At 35.2% G+C, this 24,775-nt stretch overlaps 2 protein-coding genes across 2 annotated transcripts in view; both read left to right on the forward strand.

The window, feature by feature from the left end:
- Window positions 1-23,516, forward strand: part of LOC126971845 (uncharacterized) — a 133,855-nt gene extending 110,339 nt beyond the window's left edge. The window contains exon 12 of the transcript XR_007731001.1: window positions 23,449-23,516. The gene's annotated coding sequence lies outside the window, so the exon portion shown is untranslated. The remainder of the gene's footprint in view (window positions 1-23,448) is intronic.
- LOC126971902 (GTPase-activating Rap/Ran-GAP domain-like protein 3) overlaps window positions 1-24,775 on the forward strand; it is a 327,877-nt gene that overhangs the window by 59,541 nt on the left and 243,561 nt on the right. The window lies entirely within an intron of this gene.

Raw genomic sequence — 24,775 nt, forward strand, 5'->3', positions numbered from 1 at the left:
AAGTTGTTTTATATCATGACTGTTAAGACACTAACAATTCACGAGGGTGTGATATTTGGCACAAATAAGTACCTAATTATATACCTTAACTAGAACCAGAATCTAGTACCAAGTACTTTCCTAACTACTACTATTACCAGTGGGAGGCTCCTTTGCACAGGAAGCTGGCTAGATTATGGGTACCACAACGGTGCCTATTTCTGCCGTGAAGCAGTAATGTGTAAACATTACTGTGTTTTGGTCTGAAGGGCGCCGTAGCTAGTGAAATTACTGGGCAAACGAGACTTAACATCTTATGTCTCAAGGTGACGAGCGCAATTGTAGTGCCGCTCAGATTTTTTGGGTTTTTCAAGAATCCTGAGCGGCACTGCATTTTAATGGGTCTTGCTCGTCTCGTCCCTTATTTGCATAAAAAAAAAATTAAAGGGTCTTCATTGATACATGAATCTTTTTGTCTGTGGTTTCTGGTGGTAGATAAAATGAAAGCCTACAATAATTTATAATATAAATTATTTAAACTTTCGTGAGACATTATTTACTTGTTTATTAAGACATTATTTAATACTAATAATAATTTTTACGGGTTTACCGCCTATTTTCGGGTCATTCGGAGGTCCATTATCAGGGTGAGTTTGGTGGGTTCGCGATAACGTCCCACCTCTTACTGCGGACTTGTGTTCATAGTGCGGGGCTGGACAGGGCGAGGGGCGCGGGGTGCGCCGGTGGTGATGAAGACAGGGTATCATTGACACTATGTAACTATTGGAGTGTTTAATTTCTCTTTTCTATTGGTGTCCTAGTGAAACTAGTCGGTACCCACACCGATAAAACGTGAGTAAAGCCGTATTTATAAATAAATTTATAATCTAGTTGAAAAATGCAATTGGGTATTCATTTGAATTGCTATTTCATATGAGCAACATGTTTTTAAAAGGGAATATATATATACATATTTTATATGCATTATATGATCATTGTCATCGAATTTAATATTATTTCAGTTTTAAATTATTTTCTCAGGCCTTAGATAATTTATACGTTTATATAGAGTGTCTTGCTGCTAAAGAACCGATGAAATCATGCCAGGGTTATTTTTTACTTTAGTGTGCGTGACAAGCTTTGTCTTAAACTCGCGATTTGTATTAGTGCGCAAGCATTATTCAAAATAGAGAATAGTTGTTAACCTCAATTTTTTTCGACGTTTTTACAGCTGTCAGAGTCTATCTAAGGTTAAGACTTGTATCGATGGTATGCCAGATTGAAATAAGGAATAAACATTATGGCTTCTCAAACCCTGTTAATGTTATCTGAATCTTTGATATCATAGAAATTCGGTGTGAAAATGTGGTGCTTATCAGATGTAATAAGTAATGAAATAAGGAAATATCGCTCGTAAAAACCTAATGCGAGATGAGATTGGAATACTATCTCCTGTAAATATGTAACAATACACATAAATATAAATGTTTATGTGTTTACCAAAGACTCGTGAAATATCATTACAACGTGGACTATATATTATTTAAATAAACATGTTTCGCTTGGTTTAATTTCTTAACATTATCATAATCTTTGGGCATTATTCAAAATAGTATCATTTATTTGCTGTCTATTTCTCAGCCGCAACAGTATTATAAGTATTATCATCATCATCATCAGCCGGAAGAAGTCCACTGCTAGACAAAGGCCTTCCCCAAATATTTCCACGACGATCGGTCTTGCGCTGCCCTGATCCAACATATTCCGGCGATCTTGACTTGATCGTCGGTCCATATTGTGGGGGGCCTACCAACAATGCGTCTTTCGGTACGTGGTCGCCATTCAAGGACCTTACTGCCCTGTCTGTCCCTGACCTGTCCGTCGAGCTATGTGCCCTGCCCACTGCAACTTCAGTTTCGCAATCATTCGGGCTATGTCGGTAACTTTGGTTCTCCTACGGATCTCCTCATTTCTGATTATAAGTATACAGTAAAACAAATGTTCTCAATTTTTATTTATTTAACTATTACAAAGCGCAATATTGAAGTCAAAAATTACTGGTAGAATTGTATTGTACTAATGGAACCAACAGACGTTGTCCTATCTAATTAAAAAAAAAGTGTGTGTGGTACTTATGTTGTCACAAAAGTGTGTGTCGTTGTGAGCTCGCTTCATAATAAATAACTCTGATAATTTTTTTCCTAACCTAACCAAAAGCAGTATAAGTAAGCCTCCAAAAGTCTCCAAAACTCCTATCATAACTGTGGTTTCAAAGAGAGAGGGTGGATACCATCATATCACCCAGATAGGCAATCATATATCAATCGATCACAAAAATGTAGCTTATGTCGGCGTTGTGAGGCGGGTCGTTGCCTTCCCTTAATTGTGGTCTTCAATCTGATCACAAAAGGTGGCACAATTCATCCCATTTCAACGAAAGAGTTAGAAATCACCTAATGATGTTCATCGGGCTATTAGTATACGATGCTGGACAATTTATAATTGCCAACAATACTTGCATGATTATCAACTTAAATCAAATACAAAAAAATGATTCAATCAAGGGTCCCAGCATCATACCAGACTACCAGGACAATATATTACTATATTTTACCATTTTAAATAAATTTTCGCAGATAATTAATTAAAATTATATTTCTTATGCAGATGAAGTGTCCGCAGAACTGTCTTGTATCACGCCCAGATAATGAGAACTTTATTTTAATCTGTGTTGTGTTCTATACGCCTATAAGCACATATCATACGCAGTCTGATAGCGGAACGGTAAAAGTTTGCATAAATACAATGTAAGCACACCGTTCTCCTTAGTCGTATTTCAACTGTCCTTATCCGAATCAAACTTGAACTGAATAAATTTTTTACATTGCTGCTTATTTAACATGAACTATTTGAACGACTGGAGTAAATGCGGCAATATATAGATATAGCAGTCGAAGCTTTGTGCTATGTTCCAAATTTCGGCTTTGTTTTTATACGACGTGCATTGTCTATATGTATAGAACATCATTGGTTCAATATGTTAATTTATGTTTCCAAATACCTGATGTTAGTCAAAATGTGCGTGTTATTAAACAGTACAACATCGCACTTATTGTTGTAATCTAGAAATCTATGCTTTTACAAATTTCTTATCGTCGATTAAATTTCTGTTGCCACCATTGTATATGAATTCATTATTTAGTTTATGCTCTTGGTTTGATGTAAGATAAGACTGTTATATTTCTCGAATCAGCACCAACTAATAAAAAAATAAATCACTCAAATAGCATAAAGGCATAAAAGGCATTTATTTTCTCAAAATTGATTCCTTTAGAATTCTTTTTGATGTCATTTATAATATACTAGATACTACTAACACTTCGGAAACAAATGGCAGCAAGCATGTGTTTTAAAGTATGACACACGCAAGTATCTATCCTTACTCAGTGGTTTCACGAATGTCATTTATTTAATTACAATTAGACAATCTAATCTTAACTCATAACAAGTATAGGATACTTAAGGTGATCCTGAGACCCAATTAAAATTTATTCAATACAGCATGCATTTTGATGCATCAACAAGAAAAGAAACTCGAACACAATAGAAATTACATAAAATGACACTTAAATTTAACATAAAATTATAAAACGTAAGCTAGCTAATTTAATAAAGATTATTTTTAAGCAAATGTATATCATTATAAGACATATAATAGTAGAAAAGATAACAGTGGGGTTGCTACATTAAATTTAGCAACAATCACCTTTTAATTATATTTATTTAATCTAATTCTAATTATTTTATTTTTTTAACAAAAAAAGAGACGAAAACTCGAAGGCCATTGTCTTATCTTATTGAAAATATGTGATGAGACGTATAAATAGCCTGCACCTTTGTGAAAGTTGTAAAAACAATGAATAATATGAATATTATTTTGAAACCTTAATCATCCTAACTAGGACCCTAAAAGTGTATTAGAGACTGAATAAATACCTCTCAATCCGAGGCCTAAGGGATTCAAGAGTGTGTAGTTTCTGTAACAGTGCTAATAAAACCTCGTACATATTATATGCGAATGGTTAATGCGCAAACGTAGCATCTATTTGGTAAGATCAAATCATACACCGACTGAGATAGGTCAGCTCACTGCGAAAGTTATAATATGATTAGCTCAAGGAATCAATCTCGCCAGTGAGCTATTCATAATAGTGCCCGTCAGTATAGATGTATCTTATTGGTCGCAGTGAGACAAGATTACATATAACTGTATTTTTTTTATATAAGAGGAGGCAAACGGGCAAGAGGCTCACGGGGTGGGCCCATGGACATCCGCAACTATAGGCGTCAAGAGATGCGTTGCCGGCCTTTAACGTGGGAGTATGCGCTTCTATTGAAGGTCCCTAACAGCAGCCGGTAATTGACACCACAAAGTGGCTGTGCGAGGCAAGAAATTTCTTGCAAAACGCGCGGTGGTGCAACACCAGACATCAACGTGAAGCATATAACTGTATGAAGCAACTTTATAAATCATACTAAAAAAACCCCATTTGTCGTATCTCCGCTCTTCGACAACACTTCCCTTAAAGCCTCGCCTAGTATCGGAATACTGGGTCTCGAAATCTCGAGCGATTGCCAATTTTGTGATCATCTGGAGCCAAAGCCAAATTGGCTTCAAAGAAACTGGGCGTCATTAATAGAGCACGGCAATACTTCAAGCCGGCCCACATACTAGCGCTCTACAAAGCGCAGGTCCGGCCACACATGGAGTATTACTGTCATCTCTGGTCTGGCGCACCCCAGTATCAGCTCGATCCAATTGACCGCGTGCAACGCAGAGCAGCTCGATTTGTCGGGGACCCAGTGCTCTGTGAACGGCTGGATCACTTGGCGTTGCGTAGAGACGTCGCTTTATTTTGTCTCTTCTACCGCATTTATAACGGGGAGTGTTCCGAAGAGCTGTTTAACCTGATTCCTGCCGCCGAATTCCACCTTCGCACGACACGCCACAAGTTAGGTTATCATCCTCACCATCTGGATGTGTGGCGGTACTCCACAGTGCGGTATTCAAGGAGCTTTCTTCAACGTACTACAAAGCTGTGGAATGAACTTCCTTGTGCGGTGTTTCCGGGACGATACGACATGGGTACCACCAAATAAAGCGCGTACACCTTCCTTAAAGGCCGGCAACGCTCCTGTGATTCCTCTGGTGTTGCAAGAGATTGTGGGTGGCGGTGATCACTTAACAACAGGTGACCTGTACGCTCGTTTGTCCTCCTATTCTATAAAAAAAAATACTATATTAGAGACCCATTTAATGTCATGATAGAAAAAAAGTGCGCGCGTGTTATCTTTACACTCAATTGAAGTAAAACCTTTACGACACTTATCACAGAAACGATTTAACTTAAAATAAATATCATAATTTAATTAAATTTATTATTATTTATGTATTTTACAAAGAATTATATTATAATGTTATATTGATACAAGCTGACCCGATAAACGTTGTATTGGGATATTAAAAATAAATTGGGATATAAAATATTATACCGACTCCCAGACGTACCAACTAAACATATGAAATTTCATTAAAAACGATCAAGCCAATTTATGTATGCCAACTAACATTGTGGCACGAGAATTGTTTAAATAAGGTGGATACATTATTCATTTAAATACGAAACTCTCTCTCTTTCTATCTTCTCTAACTTACCTCCCTCTTAACTTCCGTTCGCCTCGTCCGATCACACTTTTCGTAACGCTCTCGTCACACATTCTCCCCAAGTCAAGCGTGCGTAAAGTTGTGTTTCAAACACATGGTTGCCAGCTCTTGATCTATGACATTATTTTTGCTGCCGTATATTTTATGACAATTTGTTATTTTTTAAAGTGATAAACCTCAATTCTGGGATTAATTACACAAATTGAATTTATAAACAAATTTTATGAACTATGCGGGACCCGAACTCGCGATCTCTTGCGTTCCGTGCGAGTGGAAAACACTGAGGCAACCGTTTGAGTGACGTATCGTTGATAAATCTTGTATATGTCCAACTCTCGCATGTTCGTTCAAAAATTTTGTTTATAAATTTAATTTGTGTAGATATTTTATTGTTCATTAATTTCCCTTTAAATTAATTATACTTCCTCACGCGTTCTCTAGATAGTTCAATAAAAGCAAAGCTTTTGTATAATTTCGTATCTAAGTTGCGCAAAGGCTCTGTAAATATATAATTGTATTGTTATCCGTGAGCAATGGATACAAAGAATACTTAGATAATTAATACGTCTAGATAGAGTCTCTTCCTGTGAGATAATCGATAAAAACAGGCCAGGAATATTAGTTTAGTGTACGTGAACTGCTCAAAATAGAGGTAAGTTCTAAACTTATTTTTTTCGACGTTTTCACAGCTGTCATTGTCTATCTAGGCGTATACAAAATAGATCTAAAAATATTCGTATTTACAACATATATTTAGATTTATGTATTGAAAATAATTATATTATGTTTTATCTTGCACCACTGCCTTCTAAAATCAATATAATATTAAGTAAAACCTGGTTATGTTTATAGCTAGAACAAAACTGGTCATAAAATGTTTATGGAAGAATGTATTGGAATAGATTTGGGTGAAGTAAACAAATCACGATAATGAAGTGTCTCTATGTAGTAGTAATTGGGAATAAAGTGTGTTTGTCAATGCTCTGTAATATAATCTCTACAAGATATTATGTGATTGTACACACGGCAAAAGTAAAAGTTTGATCGAGTTAAGGATACAACGAATTTGATCAGTGACTGATTTATTGGCGATGTTGAATCGGATACTAACTAGGTATAGTAATTAAAATGATTTTGCCCTTTATACTATGTATTTTAAGAATGATATGGATATATATTTTATATTAAAATAGGGGTCGAGACGAGTAAGACGTTCAGCTGATGGTAATTGATACGCCTGCCTATTACAATGCAGTGCCGATCAGGATTCATGAAAAACCTCACCTTGAGACATAAGATGTTGTCTCATTTAATCAGTAATTTCACTAGCTACGGCGCCCTTCAGACCGAAACACAATAATGTTTACACATTTCTGTTCCACGGCAGAAATAGGCGCCGTTGTGGTACATGGGTACCATGTCGGTAGATTATGGAATCCAGCCGGTATCCTGTGCTAAGGAGCGTGGTAAAATCTGAAGAAATTAAAAAAAACCGAAATATTTTGTTAATACTATAAATAAATAATTACTATAACAAATAATAATTATTCATAAAATGTTAAGGAACCTCGATAAAAGATGTGATGGAATACAGAAGAAATCATCCAACATCCCAAATTGCAGTTTATTGTAAACTAGCTGACCCGGCAAACGTTGTTTTGCCATATAAAGTATAATTCACGCGATAGTTTTATAAGTAATAAAATATTGCCTATATTATAGCCTGTACATCATTTTGTTCTATTGTCAATAGTTTTTGCAGCGCACGCAAAAATAGGTTTTCGATTTTACACCTTGTTTTACAAAATAGCAATTTTATTACGGATCCCTAATTTTGAAAAAAAACATAGCCTATAGCCTTCCTCGATAAATGGACTACCCAACACTGAAAGAATCATTCAAATCCGACCAGTAGTACCAGAGATTAGCGCGTTCAAACAAACAAACAAATAAACAAACACTGCAGCTTTATAATATTAGTATAGATAATGGATGTCAATATCTAATTCAAATCACTTGGAATTATTAAGTCAATTTTAAGAGACATGAAGAAGTATACCTAAATAAGTCATAACAATGGAAAAAACAACTTAAACAATAGACCTCGATGAGAAATGTGATGGAATACAGAAGATAAGTAAATAACCTGCAATGGAGGATGTGAAAAGGTGTATTAAATTATGGTTAAATCACTTGTTGTCACAAAAGAAAAAAAAACGACTAAGACACTATACTTTCAGATTCAAATATTTTTTATTCAAAATTGGTTTTAAAATCACTTATTGAAAACTACCTTTGAAAAACACCACCAATTCTATAACAATGCCTCAGACTTGAGAAGAGCGGGCGTAAGAAACTTAGCGGCCTTACTTTTTAAATAACATTTATTAATTAAATAGCCTGAGAGCGGTCGCTCCATTCCTAATCAGTGTTATCATTAATAAAATCATTTATGTTATAGTTAACCTTTACAACAAAAGCGTTTCTTAAAAATATTTTTGAATTTTGGAACACATAACAAAAGACTTACAATTCGACTCAACCGAGTAGTAGGCATTCAATGTTTATGTTTGTTCTTGATGTAAGCGTTATGATTATCACAACAATTATTTGTAGAAATTTCAATAATGTTTTAAAATATAAGATAAATAAAAGTAAGGCAATTTTACACAAAAAAATATAATACTAATAGCTTATTTCGGAAATTAATTAGGAAAGTGTTAAAAAGTTAAAATTGATGGATACTGTTATTAGCACTAACGAGTTTCCGGTCACTTAATAGTAAGTGATTACTAGCTAACTCTTACATACCATAGGACTAGGTGAAGACTTTTTTATGACAATAAGGGACAAGACGAGCATGACGTTCAGCTGATGGTAATTGATTCGCCCGGCCCATTACAATGCAGTGCCGCTCAGGATTATTGGAAAACCCTAAATTTTTTAGCGGCACTACTACTGCGCTCGTATTGTTAGTAATAATATACTAGCTGAAAGGACAACTTCATTTGTCCTCCTTTTCCATAAAAAGAAAGCTGACCCGACAAACATTGTTCTGTTCGTAATAAAAATAAACCTTTTACGGGTGGAATTTCGACCTCTATTCGGCGAAAGGAATATTTCTACCAAATTTCAAGTCGCTACGCCCTATGGTTCCATAGATTTCATGATGAGTCAATACATAGGTGGAAATCTCTTTTACAGCGAGTCACCGTATCATAAAAAAAATATTCATAAATAAATTATATGACTTATCTCAATAAATAAGTTTTCCGTAATATCATTTCGGAACATCCTGTAAGTAATGCGTGCTAGCGTAGGCACTGACTCCTACTGCGTGCCGTCTTATGCGACCACGAAAGAGTGATGAAAATTTTGTTTTATATTTTGTCTTATCGAAGGCTACTTCAATGTCCACGAAGGCTCAATAAAATATTTTTTCCGAAAGTATACCCTCTATAACGTTCACTATAGCGTAAAGTGCAGATTCGATGCTTTTTTTTACCTTGACTGTACGCATGTTGATTAGGGTGTAAGGGTATGTTCTTAAGGCAATTCTCCCACAGGTCTCATTCATACAGCCTTTCAGGGTCTTCTAGGGTATTTAGGGCAAAAGAGGTAAAGAGGCTGATGGGTCTGTATCGGAAGCGTCACTATTACCTGGTTTAAGTATGAAGATCACTTTCGCTTCCTTCCATTTCCTATGGATATATCTATGCGCTAGACTCGCCCTGAATATGTTGATCAGCTGGATGTGTTTGTTTGAAAATTTGATAATTTGAATTATTTACATTAAATTTGAGCATTGTTTTTTCACGATTCGATTTAGGTTGGAAAGCTCTACCATGTGTTCATTTAATGTCACCATCATAGCGCCCCGCTATATATAATGATAGAGATAAAATCTCTGTTGACCACTTTGGTATGAAAATCGAAAGCTTCATTGTAACTTGAAAGTTGAGCTTAAAGACCCGTGTAAACTCATTTCGGGGACATAAAACGATGTGACCTCGCTTTTTATTGCGTCAAATAAAAGCCTTTGTTGAATTTTTGCTTTGCGAAGTCTGTTCAATTGTGCTGTCGCTTGTTTCATAAATCTAAGCACAAGTTATTTTTAATGTGAACGACTGAAGTCATTACAGACATAATATTTAAGATAATTTTTGCTAAATTTACGAGACACAAGATAGTAGTTAACATGGCAACAGAATATTTTTTTATGACAATGAGGGACAAGACGAGCAGGACGTTCAGCTGATGGTAATTGATACGCCCTGCCCATTACAATGCAGTGACACTCAGAATTTATGAAAGACCCAAAAATTCTGTGCGGCAACACAACTCCGCTCGTCACCCTGAGACATCAGATTAAGTCTAATTTGTCCAGTAATTTCACTAGCTACGGCGCCCTTCAGACCGAAACACAGTAATGCTTACACATTACTACTTTACGGCAGAAATAGACGCCGTTGTGGTACCCATAATCTAGCCCCACTGGAAAAATTTGTCTACCTTACCACAATACAGTAATAGTACTTACAATACAGTAATAGTACAGTAGTAGTACTTTAACTTCATACCAGAGCGCCCGAATCGACGACCGCACACATACAAACGATTTAAACTGCCGCTAAGCAATCTTCGGAAGACAAAACTATTGAGTGCCACGCCGTACGCCGCCGAGTCTGGTTGCTGTCCGAGTTAAATTAGTTGCGCCGCGCTGTCCACGTCGTTAATCTTTTTACATGTACCAACCCTAGAGGTCCGTCCAGACGAAAGTGTAAATTGCAAGGATACCGCTGAGTTACGCTACTGTTCTATTACTTGTACTGTGACCGGCTTTTACATTTACATTAAATTATTTACATTACTTTTAAATTTATTTCATATATTCATCATAACCCGTAGAAAGCAATAGAAAAAAATTAGAGAATTACCTAAAACTTAAAACTAAAATAAATAATGTGCTTCTATAGTTTAAACGAATTCTATAGCTATAAAGGCTAATATTTCAAAGGAATTAGTTGAGAGTGGTACCTAGATAATTATTGTTCGCGATGAACAAAAGAAAGATTGATATCTTCTTAAACATTTATATTTCGTCTGTCTTAACAGGATTAGATGAAATAGTTCTTGTGTAGTTGAGGTGTCGTGTGCAAGTCGAAACAGAATAGTGAATGAATGAATGCTGTATTTGACAGATAGATGAAGGATGAAGTATGATTGACAGAGTAGGTAAATGGAGTAATATTAGAGTAATTGTTTGATAGGTTTAGGTGTATGGCTCGATATAATAATAAAATTTAATTTAATCCAGTGGACGATAGGAAATCTGGCGTCGACAATTATGTTTTTTTATGATGTTACTGACCTATACCTTTATAATATATGTGTGTAAATGACGCAAAATATATTAAATTTAATATTGACACTGAAATTTTATGAATTTTGTTTGCCGATTTATTGGCGAATTGTCCTGTGCAACTATTAATTTTAAGAACTAAGTAACCACGATTCGTACACATAAATAAATTTAGTTTCATTTCAAAGTGGTGCTTAAATTTAACTTCCATGGTGTTAGAAATGTAGGTCCTTGATAAGCGTCGAGGAGGTAAAATCTGTGGAATATACTATATTTTGACATTACTGTTATTTTTAAATTACAAGGGGTCCTAAATAAAAAGTACTATTTGCGTTGCTTCAAATGTAGGTTCTAGAGAATCAATTTGTTAATCATTTTAACATAACATCACACTTGGCGTTGCGTAGAGATGTCGCTTCATTGTGTGTCTTCTATCGTGGAGAGTGTTCCGATGTACTGCTTCACCTGATTGCTGCCGCCGAATTCCTCCTTCGCACGACTCGTCTAAAATTAGAATATCACCACCATCTGGATCTGGGGTGTTCCTCCACAGTGAGTTTCAAGGAACTTTCTTACAACCAATCAGGTGACCCGTACGCTCATAAGTCCTCTATTTCCTTAAAAAAATTGAAATAGTGTCAGTTACTTTTCATATGCGAATATTCTAGAAACTGTGAATGTCTAGTGCCAAACTTTAATTGGGCAAAATACAATCTTTAAAAACAGGATCCTAGAAAATACATTATTTGCGAAATTAAAATGACTTATAATAAACAGTTTCTTATTTGAATAGCGAAAATGAATTTCTAAACAATTGGGATTAGAGCGATCATCCCTCGGCTAATAAATGAATAAATTTTATCGGAAATCAATTTCCTAAAAAATGGCCAGCTGAATTTCTTGCACGCGTTCATGCCTGAGCTTAAGAGTTATGCCTGAGGCACACCTTTTCGAATGGGTCTGAGGTAAGCTGAGTGAAAATTTCTATTTTTAATTCAAATTCAAATTCAAATATTTTTATTCAAAATAGGATGTGAAATCACTTATTGAAAGTCAAAAAAACTACCACCCATTCCAAAGTGAATGCCTCAGGCCTGAGAAGAATGGGCGCAACAAACTCAGCGGGCTTTTTTTTTTCAACAAAAATATGTTTTACAATTAAAGTAACATATACAAAGTAACATTGTACAATTAAACTTATTATTTAATAGCCTGAGGGTGGTCGCTCCATTCCCAATCTGTGGTATCATTAAGAAAGTCATTTATGTTATAGTAACCTTTACCACACAAACGTTTTTTAACAATTCTTTTGAATAACGTAACCTTTGTATTGAACATTTTCTGGGATCTTGTTGTAAAAGCATATACATCGCCCCACAAAAGACTTACTAACTCGATTTAGCCGAGTAGTAGGCATCATCAGTTTATGTCTGTTCCTAGTATTAACATTATGGTTATGACAGTTTCTGGCAAATTCACTTATGTGCCTATGAACATACATTACATTATCAAGAATATATTGAGAAGCAACAGTCAAGATGTTAATTTCTTTGAATTTTGCTCTCAATGATTCTCTAGGACCTAGGTTATAAATAGCGCGAATAGCCCTCTTCTGCAGCACAAATATTGTATTAATATCGGCAGCGTTGCCCCATAGCAATATACCACAGGACATAATACTATGGAAATAACTAAAGTATACTAGTCGCGCCGTATCTATGTCAGTTAATTGTCTAATTTTTTTAACCACGTATGCTGCAGAACTAAGTCTTTTCGCCAATCCTTCAATAAAATTAAAAGTTGGGTTTGTTGATATCTATGCATATCTGAAATGAAAAATTAACGAAGCCAGAACAAAATTTAACAGAATAATTTATTATACAATTAACAATTATTTTATTATTTATAAATTTTTTTAATTACATACTTGTACAGAAATTATCTTTTCCCAAACTTGGCATAGACTGTGCCTTGGTTACAAGACAACGGTATATTTTATACAAAATTCTTACTGAAAATACATCCATGTCTCGGAAACAAACATACGTATTCATGGTATAAATGTTTGCACCTGCCGGGATTCAAACCCGGGTCACTAACCACTGGGCTATATAATGAACACAGAAGAAACACAATTATATTCTTTCTATTTATTAGGATTGAATTGTTGACTTGATCAAGTGTTCACTTCTTCGTCATGAACTGACTATGTAGGTCAAATCAAACTAAATCAAATCAAACCACCTTATTCATTCAGGTCAAACCTAAGAATGTCAAAAGTTGTACTTTTTACCATTTATCACTGCTTCAGAAATTATGAACTTTAATGAAAATAAGTGGTACATAGGCTGCACTAAAAGTATCGGGAATGGAATATTTCCACTATTCCTGTCATATTAAAATCTTTTTAATTGAAAACTCCTTGGTTTTAAAAATCTAATACCATTTATTTATTTTAAAAAAGATTTCCGGTCTTATCACAAGGTCTTGTCAAACTTGTTTAGTCGTTGAGAAAATGGAATTGACTCGAGAAAATTCTAGAGCGATGATTTATTATGACTTTCGAAGTGGTTTAACACAAAAACAATGTGTTCACTGACTGGATGATTTCATTTGATGATGAAGCCCCATCCAAAAGCACAATTTATCGCTGGTTTGCTGAATTTCAACGTGGACGTGTCAAGCTCAGTGATGATCCCCGTCAAGGTCGTCCAAAAACTGCAGTCACCAAAGAAAATGTTGATGCTGTGCGTAAGCTGATTGAGGAAGATCAAAATGTGACATACCGCGAAATTCAGGCAAGTTTAGAGATTGGCATGAGTCAAATACAAAAAATCTTGCATGAACAATTAGGTGTAAAAAAGTTGTTTTTCCGATGGATACCGCATTTGCACTGTGAAGAGCAAAAAGCGGCTCGCGTTACTTGGTGCGTCAGAACTCTCCAAAGATTCCAAGCAGGATCTTCAAATGCTGTATACAACATCGTATCAGGTGATGAATCCTGGATATACGTGTACGAACCCGAAACAAAAAACCAGTCACGAGTTTGGGTGTTCGAAAATGAGTTAAAGCCAACAAAAATTGTTCGTTCACGGAGTGGTGCACAAAAAATGGTGGCCACGTTTGTCTCCAAAACCAGCCATGTTGCGACTATTGAGGGACAAAGAACGGTTTATGTAGAATGGTATGCTAGCATTTGTTTGCCACAAGTCGTTTCTGAACTCCGTAAAGAGAACTGCAACCGCCGCATCATCCTCCATAACGACAATGCGAGTTCTCACACCGGGCACAGAATAAAAGAAATTTTAGAGCAAGAAAACATAAAACTATTAGACCATCCGCCGTACAGCCCCGTCCTAAGCCCTAATGATTTCTATACTTTCCCTAAATAAAGAATAAATTGCGTGGTCAGAGATTTTCATCACCTGAAGAAGCTGTGGACGCCTACAAAACGGCCATTTTGGAGACCCAAACTTCCGAATGGAATGGTTGCTTCAATGATTGGTTCCATCGTATGGAAAAATGTGTCAAATTTCGCGGAGAATACTTCGATAAGCAATAAATACATTTTTAAATAGTAATATTGTGTCACTTGTTGTCACTGATTCCCGAAATTTTTAATTGCCGCCTTCGTATGACTCATTCTCAATCTTTTAAATGAACAGTTATAGCTTTATCGTTGTACAAATTATTTTCTTTACAAACTATGCAAAGCGATACAGCAAAATACTAAAACGTCAAACATATACAACAGTATAAAACAAAGTCGCTTCCCGCTGTCTCTACCTATTTATGCTTAGATATTTACAACTACGCAACGGATTTTCATGCGGGTTTTTTAATAGCTAGATAATTTGTAATATATGACGAGAGAAAGATTAAAATGTATTTTTTCATGACAATAGACCTCAATAGCGACGATACGAGCAGGACGTTCAGCAGCTGGTAATTGGTACCTGCTCATTGTGGAGTGACGCTCAGGATTCTAAAAACCCAAAATTCAGTGCGGCTCTAGAATTTCGAGAGATAAGATGTTAAGTCTCGTTTGCCCAGTAATTTCACCAGCTATGGCGCCCTTCAGACCGAAACATAATAATGCTTACACATTGCTGCTTCACGGCAGAAAAAGGCGCCGTTGTAGTACCAATAATGTAGCCAGCATCCTATGCAAAGGAGCCTCCCACTGGTAATAGAGCAAAATAATGTACTATAGTATTATACACCTTTAAAAGGTCTACAAAAACTCTGATATGGTAAATGTCTGTCTCTCAGGGTTAACTCACAACTACCATTTGTATCCTTTTTGTACGAGAAATAATGGTCTATTTACGAAGTGATTTTAAGAAATTAATCCTTAAGCAATTAAGTACCTTAACTACACTGTCCATTTAATATGACCCCTTACAGCATGTAATCCAACGTATTCCGGCGATTTTGACCAGATCATCGATCCATCTTGTGGGGGCCTACCAACACTGCCGCTTCCGGTACGTGGAGGACTTTCCTGCTCCACCAGTCGTCTTTCTGTCGAACTATGTGCCTTGGCCAATGCCACTCCAGTGTCGCAATCATTTGGGCTATGTCGATGACTTTGGTTTTCCTACGGATCTACTCATTTCTGATTCGATCTCGCAGGGTAACTCCGAGCACTCATAGCCCCCTCCATTGCCCTCTCAGCGAACATGAGCAATTTAAAATGCATATTGACGCAGAAATAACAGGAATACTCGGAAATACCTACGTTATATTTGTTTATTTTCTACTATTACCAATGGGAGGCTTCTTGGCGCAGGATGCCGTCTAGATGATGTGTACCACAAAGGCGCCTTATTCTGCCGTGGAGCAGAAATGTGTAAGCATTACTGTGCTTCGGTGGCGTAGCGAGTGAAATTACTGGGCAAATGGGACTTGACAACTAGTCCAAAGGTGACTAGCGCACTTGTAGTGCCGCTCAGAATTTTTGGGTTGGTTTGGCACTGCATTGTTATGGGCAGGGCGTATTTATTACCATCAGCTGAACGTCCTGATCGTCTCGTCCCTTATTTTCATTAAAAAAAAGTATTAACTTTTGACAGAACAAAGTCTGTCCGGACAGCTAGTTCTCAATAAAAATGATTTGTGCTGAGATTTATCAAACAAAAGGCAGCGGCATTTAACAAACTTCGCAAACCAGTAATTCAACAAAGGTCTTTTTTGGCGCAATAAAATAGAGGTCACGCGTTTAATGTCCCTCGAAATGTGTTCTTTAAGGATCAACACAATTTTTAAGCTCAGTTTGTAATTTAAAATTGTGCAAATTGGTCAATTTAGATGATGATTTATTGTAATTGAAATGATTTGTAAATCGATGAAAATGTATATCTTGATATAAAAGAGTGGCAATGAGTTTCTTGGTACTTCTCATTAGCTCAACCCTTTACGAAGTAGCGATAGATCAATAAGAAAATTTTTTTTTGACATTCATAAGTGTAATTTCCGTGACCTACATGAATAAAGTGCTTTTTATTGAGAACTAGCTGTCCGGACAGCTAGTTCTCAATAAAAATGATTTGTGCTGAGATTTATCAAACAAAAGGCAGCGGCATTTAACAAACTTCGCAAACCAGTAATTCAACAAAGGTCTTTTTTGGCGCAATAAAATAGAGGTCACGCGTTTAATGTCCCTCGAAATGTGTTCTTTAAGGATCAACACAATTTTTAAGCTCAGTTTGTAATTTAAAATTGTGCAAATTGGTCAATTTAGATGATGATTTATTGTAATTGAAATGATTTGTAAATCGATGGAAATGTATATCTTGATATAAAAGAGTGGCAATGAGTTTCTTGGTACTTCTCATTAGCTCAACCCTTTTCGAAGTAGCGATAGATCAATAAGAAAATTTTTTTTTGACATTCATAAGTGTCATTTCCGTGACCTACATGAATAAAGTGATTTTGATTTTTGATTTTGATATAAATTTTAGTATAAAGCTACATCGTTTTGCAAATTATATTATTTATCTACGAAAAGTGATGTAATAAAAATATTAAACAACTAAAAAAAAAATTAAATGTTAAAAGTTATTAGTAAATGCATCAATCCACACACACGAAATAAATAAAGGTATTATGCCGGCAATATTAAGGAGTATAAAGATATATATACCTATATAATATATAGCATGATACATGGAGCAGCCATCGCCTACCTCGACAATTTTTTATAGAAGGGCCATAACCAACGCCGCTCTAAGCAAGAATGACGAAGCCTTATAACAAAACAAGAACTCAAACCAATTGACCAGAAGCATCAAATTTACTCATTATATTTTGCTAGTAGCCCTTATATTTGTAAAAATATTATCATTACAAACCGGTATAAGTTATATAAGATATGTGCTCAATATAATTGCGATACAATATCTTTAACTTTATCCTCGATAAAATTAATCATTGTTCATGAATTGCAATATATCCGGAGAACAAGGTACCAACCTGGTCATTATCAAATTTGAAAGTACATTTTTTCAAGCAAGATAAAACCTTTCATATCTCCGTGTCTAGTTCAAAATATATTGGTTTGGATCATTATACAATGCATCATAATTAAATTCACTCTGCTGATCATCATATCGTCATATTCATCATTTCAGCTGTAAGACGTCCACTACCACTTCACAAAGGCCTCCCCCAAAGATCTCTACGACGATCGGTCCTGCGCTGCCCTCATCCAACGTATTCCAGCGATCTTGACCGGATCTAGGTCAATGGTCTTGTGGGGGACCAATGTTTTTCGGTACGTGGTCGCCATTCTAGGACTTTATTAGCCTTAAATCTGGCCGTGTGCCGTTTCCGTGCCAGTTTCGCAATCATTTAGACTATGTCGGTGACTTGGATTCTCCTAAGGATCTCTCTCATAGCCTAGCTCTCTCCACTGCATTTTGAGCGACCATGAGTTTTCTCATCACCTCTTTGCTGATCACTCGTGTATTAACAACATAAATAACACACTGGTGGGAGGCTCCTTTGCACAGAATGCCGGCTACTGGGTTATGGGTACCACAGCGGCGCCTATTTCTGTCGTGAAGCAGTAATGTGTAAACATTACTATATTTAGGTCGAAAAGGGCGGAATTATTGGGCAAATGAGACTTAACATCTTATATCTCAAGGTGACGAGCGTAGTGCCGCTCAGAATTTTAAAGTTTTTCAAGAATCAGAAGCGGCACTGAATTGTAACGGTCTGGGCGTATCAATTACCATCAGCTGAACTTCCTGCTTGTCTCGTCCCTTATTTTCATTAAATAAAAATGAAATTATTTTTGAGGATATGAGGATGTTTATAAACTAATGAACAAACTCGAAACAGGCCTTTCTGTTTATGAATGATAAATTATTCCCCGGCCGGTGTTAATTCATGAGTAAACATGTATAGCAAGGTAGTAAGGTGTGGAGAACGAGTACAAAATTACTTTTCAAAGCACAAATTTTCTCTAGGGAGTGGAGTTATTGTATGTATATCATGATAGAAAAACTAAAAAAGGATTGTGTGGTTTTATGAAACCACGGTAAAAGTCAAACTTTTTTTTCAAATTATGGACATTTAACTAAAAATTTTTGGAATAATATTCCATTAAGGGTATAAATTCGCTTTATCGATCTTAATTTTATACTTGGAAAATTGGAATGATAATGGGAAATCATAAAAGTAGACTAAGAGTCCAACTAATATTTTTATTGAACTCTGTGTCTTAGCCCTGGTAAAAATTTTCATAGAAAAGGATTACATTAAACACTGACAAACACAAACAAAATAGGTGGAGCACTGGCATAAATGAGTAATAGTCTATACACTACACGGTCAGCTGCTGCGAACTATAGGCGCCGCCCGACCGTCACGCGATATGCAACACACAGACGAAAAAGTTTGAGACGATGTTATAAAAGTTTCACTTTAAAAACGGAAAGTCACTCCCTACCGACATAAGTTTTTCTTTATAACGAATACTCACTTCAAAGATACTTCAGTCGAGGCATAGAATTAAATAGATTTTATCTATAAATCAGCTTCGATATAGACATTCACTCAAAGAAAAATGTTAAGAAATAAATATTATGATTGTTGTGAGTTCATTTATGAAAATTTAATATACGTTCCCAAAAATCGGCTTTTTGCTCTAAATAGTGATTTTAATAACACTAGAAATAAGGGATTGCTTGTAACTAATTCTAGTAGGCTTCATAAGATACATAATAGTTTTAGGGGTAAATGTATAAATAAATTTAAATGTTTTATAAAAAAAAATGGCTCTCTCGTAAATCCTAATACTCCACAAGTGAATATCTTAGTATTGGACAGCCTGGTACCTACTAGATTATGATTATTTTATAGCAATAATAATGACAGTACAACATCTTATATTAAAGCGAAAAAAAAAAAGAATACTTGGAGAGTTTCTATGGCCGCATCTACTCTCTCAGAGTGTCATTTGTTTCCGAAGTGGTGGTAGTGTTAGAAATGACATCATAAAGAATTCTAAAGGAATCAATTTTGAGAAAATAAATGCCTTTTTACAATATTATATTATATAGACAAACGTAGAGTCAAGACAAAAGGTTGCGAGAGAGACGAAGATCTCTAAAGGAGTTACAGCAAGATAAAAAGGAAAGCGAATTGTGTAATATAACCGATTGTGATTGACAAGATAATAAACAGTCAGCCACGCTCAGCATTAGCTCCTTACTATTTAAATATTAAAGCTCAAGCTAACACACACATTGATAAATCATAATTGGCCACTCATTATTGGGCTGTCAAGTCGTCTATACGCTCGTATATTCTGAGTTTATGATTCCTCTTCAAAAGAGGATGTTGTTTCGGGTTTTTATAAATAATCATGGCGGCGACATGGGACAGGTCGTCCCCATCCCTAAAATATGGTTGAGGGAGGCGATGGCTGGCTCATGCGTCATGCTCGTGAACGGGCGCTGCTTGTGGTGGCAGGATGATCCTGTTGCCGGGGACTCGGTTTCAGATTCTTAAAAGTTATTGTTTGTATATATATATATGTATGGATATATACATATTTAATTATTTTTAATTGCTTATTAAATGCTCACAGAATACCTTTATTTATGGTGTGTGGATGATGCAGCTACTGTACTCAATAATTTTTGTATTAATTTACATTTACTTTTTTGACTTACTCGTGTAAGACATTGACTATTTGATCTTGTAATTTGAAATGATTTGTAAATCGATGTACTTAAATGTAAATCTTGATATAAAAGAGTGGCAATGAGTTTCTTGCTACTTCTTCTCATTAGCTCAACCCTTTACGAAGTAACGGTAGAATTAATAAGAAAAATATCTTAATTTTTTTTGACATTCATAAGTGTCATTTCCGTGACCTATGTGAATAAACTGATTTTGATTTGATTTGATTTGATCATATAAAAAAGTAGGAATAGGATATCTAAATAACAGGTTTAATATATTTATAATTTATACGTTGTTAGACCCTTTATCTCCCTTGAGGTCATTAGGTTCAAACATAACTTTTCTGTAAAGGGTTACTTTAGACTATCCTGTAATCAATCATGGAATATAGATAGTATTTTTTTAGAGTTTTAATATGTATTTTTTTTATTTAAATAAAACTCTTTTTAAAGGATTAAAATGCGTGTAATTGAAATTGTGTTTTAGTATTATTTTTTGTATTACTCATGCGGGAAAAGTAGTATCTTGGCACTCGCTGTTGCGGTTGCAAAAGAGCCGTTTGCCTATTTTAATATTACGCGTGATTTTTTCTTTTATTGGGATTTCATCCCTACCATCTGGTTGTGTGGCGTTCCTCCATACTACGGTTTTCAAGGAACTTTCTTCCACTTATTACAAAGCTGAGGAATGAGATTCCTTCTACCTTCAAAAAAAGCGCATACACCTCTTCCTTAAAGACTCGCAACGCTCCTGTGATTCGTCTGGTTGGTGCAAGAGCACTTACCATCACGTGACCCGTACGCTCGTTTGATAAATTATAATTCGATTTCAATAATTGATAGAGTATTTTTGTTGAACTCAGTTATATGTATTATGTTAAAAACAATGACGTTCTTTGCACTTATGTCAGCAATATTATAATATTATTGTGTTAACCAGCGCTACCAACGTCATGAATTGTCATAAGATATCCCAATTCATAATTAAATTTATTTAACTCCTTACTGTGTTAGTAATGTTATTTTATATAATTACCACTATAATTAGAAATAACTTTAATTGTATATAATATCCAGATCTTTAGTTAACTTGATCCGTGTAAGTTAGTTGGCACTAGAGCAGTGCCAACTAATAGTTGGTAGCATTATCACGGTAGACGGTTTTGCCCTATATTACCCAGAGCGCTAAGTTCGAGTGGACATTACTTATTGTGAATTCTAAGGGGTACGCTGCCCAAATTGTATTGAGTCAGTTATTATTATAATTATCAGTGGAAACTGTTGAAATACAGATATACAATATCGGCAATACAACGTTTGCTGGGTCAGCTAGTATATCTATATAAGTGTAAAAGGGGATGGTAATTTATACGCACTTAATAAAATTGAAATAAAATTTATTGAAGTAGGCGTCACTTTGCGGAAATCCATAATTATATAAATAACTAGCTGACCCAGCAAACGTTGTATTGCCGATATTAAAATCGCGATACAAAAGTAACTGTTGATCGTAGATGGGTGAAAATTTGAAGTTGTATGTATTTTTTAATGCTGACTCATAATCAAACAAATTTAAAAAAAATGTCAAAAAAATTAAAAAAAAAAAAAAACCACCCTTAACATTTAGGGGCACGAAAAATAGATGTTGGCCGATTCTCAGACCTACTCAATATGCTCACAAAATTTCATGAGAATCTTTCAAGCCGTTTCGGAGGAGTACGGGAACGAACATTGTGACACGAGAATTTTCTATATAAGACTAGTAGTTCCCCGTTGCATTCGCAACTAAAGGTTTTATCTCAATACTGCCTGTCAGCCATTAAGTTGGCATAGCGACATCCCATTCCGCACGGACGTACGCCAAGAAAGGAAAGTTATTAGAAGGATCATTCGTAGTCTGACAGCGGAACGGCAAAAGTTTTCTTAGAGACAATGTAAGCACACTTTTCTCCTTAGTCGTGTGTCAACTGTCACTGTCGAAAACGGGTTCTAAATTCAAAAAGAATTTTTTTTCAACAACCGGAGTAAATGTGGCAATGTATTGTATGTATTGGAGATAGCAATTGAAGCGAATTTTGATGCCATTTGTGGCATATTCGATATTTCAGTTTTGTTTTTATATGACGTGATGAGTCTATATTTAAAGAATGTCATTGTACATTCTGATTTCATTTGTTAAAATGAACTAATGAAAAAGTCATCTCCGGAACTACTTACAAGGGACAACGTTCCTTTGAATTTTATGATAGGAGTATTTCCGCAAAGTTACGACGTTGTCGTACGCTATAGGAGCTCTCATAAATATTTGTTCTGCGTAAAATATCCTTTATTATTTTATGCGGGTGTTATTTAAATTTTTCTATTATTATTTAAGTGAACCGCATTAAAATTTGGCCTTGCGAGGTTTGCTCAATAGAAAAAGTCTTTTAACGAAGGGTGCATGTATGTACTCAAAGTCATTACCAAGGAGATTTAATAAAAAGTTAATCAAATAAAATATTGAGCACTATACAATTTAAACACAAATTCTGATATTTTTATTTAAAATACGATATGATATCACTTATTGAAAGTTAATTACTACCATCGATTCGAAATAATATGCCCCAGACCTGGGGGCCTACGCCTATTATCGATATTCGATATATCGTGGCATTAGTCGTGTCGAATCCTACTCTTAGTTACATCGTATTCTATGTCGAAACGATGATTGAACGAACGAAACATTTTTCGATATTATCGGTACTAACCCTACTCTTAGTTGAAAATGTCAGAGACGAATATTCGAATTTCACAAATAATCAAACGTCACTTTTACGATAATCTCAACGACACCTTCTAGGCTGTCGATGCTATTATCGTTTCAAGTTGTATAGATATATTTGCCATACAATAACATACTTAATAAATATTATTGAAATAATTATATGTGATTTACTATTCAACAGGATTTTTTTACTACTACGTCATTTAAGTCATTTTGTTGATTGTTTATGCGTAGAAATAATGCAAATGGCCACCTGAGAAATAGGAAGTCGACGAGAAGGATTGAGTTACTTTTTTTACATTTTATTTTCCGCAAGTTTTGGTTTATTTATTCAATTTTAAATGGTCATATTATATTCGTTACATATTTTTTTAACATTTACATTATGTGTAAATGATACCAAATTGGTGGTGCAGAGTCTGGCATGGTCCTTAGCGCCTAAACTATGTTTTGACTTTTGACACTTAACAGCGACATAGCATAGATAATGTTTAGATTTGAACATATTTCATTCACACTAACATCATAAAAAATGTTGGTCTATGGTAACGATAAACGATAAGGAATTCGAACATTTGTTAGAGTACCGAATGCATCGTTGTCGATTTTGCGAGTAGACCTCCTGAGAAGAACGGGCGCAACAAACTCAGCAGTCTCTTTTTTTCTTATAAAAATATGGCTACAATGTAATATCGTACAATAAAACGTTTTTTTATGAAAATAAGGGACGAGACGAGCAGGACATTCAGCTATTGGTAATTGATACGCCCTACCCATTACAATGCAGTGCTGCTCAGCTTAAATAATTTTCATCAAAAAGAATTCTAAAGGAATCAATTTTGAGAAAATAAATGCCTTTTATGCCTTTTAAGCAACGGCATTGTGACAAGAATGGTCCATTTTGATTGATATGACTAATTTACATAAAATTGATAAACGATATTGTTGAATTCTTCTGCCATAATAATGTTTTATGAAACTTTAAAATGATATAAATTAGGGATGAAATGCTCCTGTCTCTCAGATGTAAAAAGATAATATAACATAAGATGATATCCCTCGTAAAAAAGATAATGCAAGATGTGATTTGAATGCGTCCTGGAGTAAACATGTAACACACATACACAGAAATATAAATCTTCCTGAGTAAGCGATCGAACAGCTTTATTTAAAGTATTACTAATGCTGTTATGGTTAACATGAAAATATTATGTAATATTATCTTGTTTTTCAGTGTGTCTGTAAATGGTATTCAGTGATGGCACTGTGATTTGAAATCTAATCAAAATTAACAATAATATAACTAAACTTGTGTGTTTTTACCAGTGGGAGGCTCCTTTGCACAGGATGCCGGCTAGATTATGGGTACCATTTATGTCGTGAAGCAGTAATGTATAAGCATTACTGTGTTTCGGTCTTAAGGGCGCCGTAACTAAGAAATAAGTGGGCAAATGAGAATTGAGACTTGACATCTCAAGGTGACGGGCGCAGTTGCAGTGCCGATCAGAATTTTTGGAGTTTTTCAAGAATCCTGGGCGGCACTGCATTGGAATGGGCAGGGCGTACTAATTACCATCAGCTGAACGTCCTGCTCGTCTCGTCCTTATTTTCATAAAAAAAAGATGACATTGAGAAACTGTATCTTCGCTATATATATAAATAAACACCATATTACAGAAACACCTATCACTACGTGAAAGAGTACCAAAAATACTTATAGCATTACCTCAATGGATAACTAAGCT

Source organism: Leptidea sinapis, chromosome 24, assembly GCF_905404315.1.
Source record: "Leptidea sinapis chromosome 24, ilLepSina1.1, whole genome shotgun sequence".
Taxonomy (NCBI): domain Eukaryota; kingdom Metazoa; phylum Arthropoda; class Insecta; order Lepidoptera; family Pieridae; genus Leptidea; species Leptidea sinapis.